Below are 5,512 nucleotides of genomic sequence, written 5' to 3' on the forward strand. Positions count from 1 at the left end.
CCGCAGATCTGACAAGAGCCGCTGTGAAATCTGCAATATGAGATACTTGTCTCAGTGCAAGAACAGTGAAAAGGCTATGAAGGCTTAGTCAATTGAAACTAAAACTATGAGTGAGATTGGAAGAAACGCTGTGTGGTATCAACACTTTCAGAAGACATTCAAAAAGCAAAAACAATCATCCAAATGAATGTGGGTAATGTTGATATGCCTGAGCCTGCACATATTCACTCTTTACATCATTGCTGGTTTCTCCGACATCAACTTGATATTTACTTGATCGCTGTTGGTTGATTGAATAGTCTGACCTGATTTAAGGTGGAATGTGCCTCTGTTTTCCTCTTCTCATGTGCTTTCATGTCTCTTCATCAATATTTGCTGGTTGTGCTGGGTAGGTAACAAGAAAATGATACAGCTGTCCTGATACAGTCTAGCAGGTAGATTAATCAATTCAATACTAAAACAGACTTCTCAAATCAATTTAATACAATTTATTTGGCAGAACAATTTGAAATACTGACAAATAATACCAATCAATGTCAACTCTGCAGTCCAGAGACTTATGTTAAAGATCGTTTGTGTTAACAGCAGTGCATCTAAATATACAAGCTCAGGTTGAAACACAAACGCCACAGATTAGTGTTCCAGAGTAGGGTGTATCCAGAGCTGGTGACAGGATAGCTGCATAGTTGTACAGTGGTTTATTCAATCAAAATGCAAAGAGAAGAGGCCTGCTGGGTTTTTTTTTTATGTTTGTTTTGACTACACAGTACCTCAGTCAGTCTGAACCGAATCTGACCTCCACAAGCGTTGGGCTCTGGATTTCTGGATTGTCAAGTCAATAACAATTTCATCTTTTACTACACGATAAACTGAAGTAAACTCATCTCTCTCGTGTCCTCTCACAGTTCTGATGCCACTCAAGTAGACATTTTCTGTATGTATTGCTGTGCGGGAGAACAGGGGTAGGTTAGGGGATTGGGAGTTGAAGGCAGAGTGTATATTTGTGAGTTTTCTGCCACTTTCGCTTTGGGATGTAAAGGTCTATATTGTGAGTGTTGACATTTTAGGAACCGTACCTGTTTTTATATCTGGTTTGTGTCCGTGTGTGAGTACGACTGTAGCACAACATTACCATGTGGGTGTATACTTTTTTTTTTTTTAAATTGATCGTTATCTCTTTTGTACACATTTTTAGGAGTGTGCCTGTGGCTGGCAAGTGAAGTTTCTCTGCAGTCTATCAGAAATGTCTGTACAGGGAGGTCTGTCATACATGCACTTTACTCCCTTTTTAATTTTTAATGTGGCCCCTTTTTTTTTGTATGGTTGCTACTTTCGGGGAGCATGCTTAGGTTGTAGCCGCTGTTGGGTATGTGTGTTTATTGTCAAAAACTGATTTTGTTGTTTTATTTTAAACTATCATTGTAAATAGTCTTTTATATCATGTGCTTCAACTGTGACCATTAAACAATGGAAATTATTGGAGTGTTTTTGCTGTGACTCTGTGCAGGAATATAAGGTCAAACAAGGTTAAACAAAAGAAGATCACTGCATGTTTTAAGTTTTTGACATCATATAGCGGTTATATTGTATATGTAGGAAAAAAAAGTCCACAATTTCCCAGATCTTAGTGACATCTTCAGGTTCAACTAACAGTTCAAAACCCACAGCTTACTATTATATATATACAGATAAAAGCAGAACATCCTCACATTCGGTAGCAGACAATGTTTCACAATTACCTATTTAGTGACTAATTAGTTATCATAGTTGTCCATTTTAATCAATACACTAATAATTTCAGCTCTGTTCTGAATACATTTAGCAGTGTAAGAAGCACATTCAGTCAGGTTAACACTTCCTTATTTCTTCAGTTAATTTTAGCTTTCACAACATGTCACAGCATTGTGGTGGTTTTCCATACGAGGTGTATTTTCTCAGTTACTTTTGAAACATTTTCTTGAGTTTACAGTTTAGTGAAGTTAAGGGATCGGTCACAAAAATGACATTTGAAACATTAGAGCAAGCTCATTCCACAACACAGTGTATGTTTCTTTGAAAGCAGTTTGAATGAAAACTGAAACTCTCAGAATGAGTATACCAGATTGGTATTTTCTAAAACCATAGCAACACATATCTGGCAGTGTGGAATAATTGCTGTTTTCCTTTTTCATAACATACCTGTGGAGACATCTTACACCATAATTAGAGAAACAAGTGTGAGTGACGTGTTGATATCTTGGTACTCTGTGTTCTTGTTAGTCAAACTTACTGCTGTCACCATTGGTAAGCCAGAAGCTCCAACTAAACCTTAAGTACCTTAAGTTCTCCACCCCAATATAGCACAGATTTCCTGCAGTATAAAACCTAATGAGTAAACATGTTGCATTGTAATTCTTCTGATGTTTTGTTCTCTTTTTCTCCTCACGCCAGTCCCAACAGCAGGATGCAGGAGCTCTCAGAGGGATTTTATAAAGCTCTTTGTTTTGTGAGCGACAGTGAATTGATAGACAGCAAGGATAAGGAATTAGCAAGATCCCTGGTCAGCATGCCCTTCTGGTGTCCAGGTGTGTAATATCCAAGACTCATTGTGCACCAACTACAAAGCTAGAGAAGTGCTTACTTTGTAACATCCCATTTCACAGCCTTTGGTCCACTAACTAGTGCAACTTACTGTCAGTGTCAGTGGATATGTAACATTTGCTCAAATTAAGTACAAATTCAAGGTACTATGGTTCATTTAATGCAACTTTATACTTCTGCTCCACTACATCTGAGAGGCAAATATTGTAAGTCTGACAGCTTTTGTTTTTTCAAATGACACATTTTCATACCTTTCCTGTCCAGTGGAAACAATGCATCTCCTATTTCCTAAGACAAATAAACTATTTAAAAATCCTCTTGGATTAGTTGGAAATGCATTGTCACAAAGCTGAAGAACAGGAACGGCCCTATCTGGAGCCAGTTTTTAGTTTGTCCGTTCTGGACTACTGTAGAAACATGGGCAACCCTCCACGTCTGTAGATACAGAGTCAGGTGATTATACACTAATTACAACAAAACTATGAATATTATATTCCATTTCTGCCAACAGAAAGAAGGTTATACACTGGACTAGTGGGTCACCATTTTTTTCTGGAGTCATGAACCGCCCTACTCAGTCTTTTATTGGATGGTACTCGCTGCCTTCATTTTTGTTTGGTTTGGTTGGTTGAGATTATTTAGGGTTAGTTTAAGAATGTGATCCTATCAGAGGTAGAGTAGGGCGGGTCATGACTTCGCCATCTTCATCTTCCCCAAAAAAGATCCCCCGTGGGTCTGCCATATTTCTAGAGCAGACAAACCAAATACTAGCTCTAGATAGGTCCGTTCGCACATTTCGTGGCCACCTAGTTTCTCCTTTGTGCAAAAGGGGAGGGTGAAGTGAGGGACTTACACCACTAGATGCCACTAAATCCTACACAGTGGACCTTTAACGCCTGGAAATAGGCTGTCAACTACTAGAAAATTGTTAAAATACCATAAATACTGATCTTAGCAGAGTTAGAAGCTCACATCCTACAGTTGTTTGTATGCATTTCTCTATACTGAGTTCACTTTTTCAAAACTCTTCTCACAGTCAATGTGGACAAAACTGTGGATCACTTCATTGCTTTGACACAAAATGAATTCAGTGAGTATTCAGTGAACTATTTTTGTAGCACCACCAAATGCCTGTATTTACACTCAGTTTTGCTCATACACACAAAATACAAACTATTTTACAAATGGTTATGGTAGTTTCAAAACTATAATACAAGACAACATTTTAATTAAATTAAATTAGACTGCAATTTTCTACATTCTGCTACAAAAACAATTCCTATAGGGGAATTATTGTTCTCATGGAGGTGGAAAGTTTATGACCACCAGCCACATGATTTCTCTCGATGCCTGAACACATCTGCACAATTGCCACCAAGGATGGGTCATGCATGCGAAAGATTATTTCCCAGGTAAAGTAAAAAATTCCACTTCAAAGATATTATGCTACCCGTTGTATGTGATTTTTTTAGACGTAATTTTGTTACTGGTCTGGTGTTATTTGTCAACGGTGACCCCTAAAGGCACCATCAGATCACCTGTGTGTGTGTGTGTGTGTGTGTGTGTTTATTGTGTTTTGAAGCAGGGGTAGACTTTAAATCATACGACTATGAAGGAATCTGGGTGTCAGCGATTTACAGCCATTAGAAGGCCTTTGACTGTTCAATAATAGATAAGGCTTAATGGCTTCTTTGCTGCCGCTTCTGGCCGTGTTTGACATGTAGTGAGATAATGAATGTAAAAGAGTGCTGGGTCACATGGTTAACATCCTATTTTTTGGTGCTGAAAATGTCCCCTTGTTTCCTGGTGTCTTTTGGCAACCACCTGTCTGTGTGTTTTCAACATGCGTCCCCCATTTCTAGAGAGGTCTGTAAAATATTCAATATATAAACAATCAGTGCTTTAAAATCTAAAGCCCTGAATGACTACTTACAGATAAATAATCACAAATGAGAAGGGTGAGTACTAGTTTGTCATGCAGTAAGAGCAGCAGCATGCGTTTCTATATTCATTACATCTACAATGTCCTTCATGTATTTGTCATCATATGATATCCTTCTAAACACAGGTTTGTCTGTACGCCTTAGGAAGGCTCTATGTTAGAACAAGTAACAGCAGGAAAGCCTCCTTTCAGCTTGAAGCTCATTTTCTCTTCCAGATAAAACAGTAAGACTTTGAAACCCGGATATATCAGTTCTGAAAGTGTTATCAACCCAGTCCATGACTGCCAGTGGCATGTCCGGGCCATTTTGAAAGAAGTGAACAACATTGGGCACCGACTCAGATAAGACTGCTACTGAGCACACCATTTCAGGAGCCCCCTGTACCTGCTTCCTTCATAGTGCAGGAACACAAACTCACAAACAAATACCTCACTCAAGCATAGCTAAACAATATGGTGACAGCTTTGCTTAGACATTGAAATGACAGCTGATCCCTCTTACATTGCCATGTCATAAAATCCAGTTGGACAGCCAGCTTTTGTAAGCAGTCAGTATCTGACAAATTCTTACATAAAATATCTTCTTGTGTTGTCAGGTTACCTTCATGTAAGTGTGAAGTTTATTTTCACCAGCATCAGACATTTTGAAATTTCAGGTGTTATTAATAACATTGATGATGCTTTAGTGTGACAGTGTACCAGGACCATAAAACTGAAGCAGAACCCTGTCTCCTATAATACACACACACAACAATTCCTATATACAGGTGATTACACACTAATGAAAACATACCTATGAATATTAATTTCATTTCTAATAATAGATCCTCAACACTGGTCCTTTAAGACCAGAAGACCAGAATCTTTCCTAACCAAGTGCTGTGAGTGCCTAAACAAAACCATGAGACACTTTTGTTGCTATGATTGGATATGGAGACCATATGAAATACATTGTCAGTTAACATTTTACATATCAATATATCAACATCT

Source organism: Morone saxatilis, unplaced genomic scaffold (genome assembly GCF_004916995.1).
Source record: "Morone saxatilis isolate NCDOM2014 unplaced genomic scaffold, NCSU_SB_2.0 Contig20, whole genome shotgun sequence".
Classification (NCBI taxonomy): Eukaryota; Metazoa; Chordata; class Actinopteri; family Moronidae; genus Morone; species Morone saxatilis.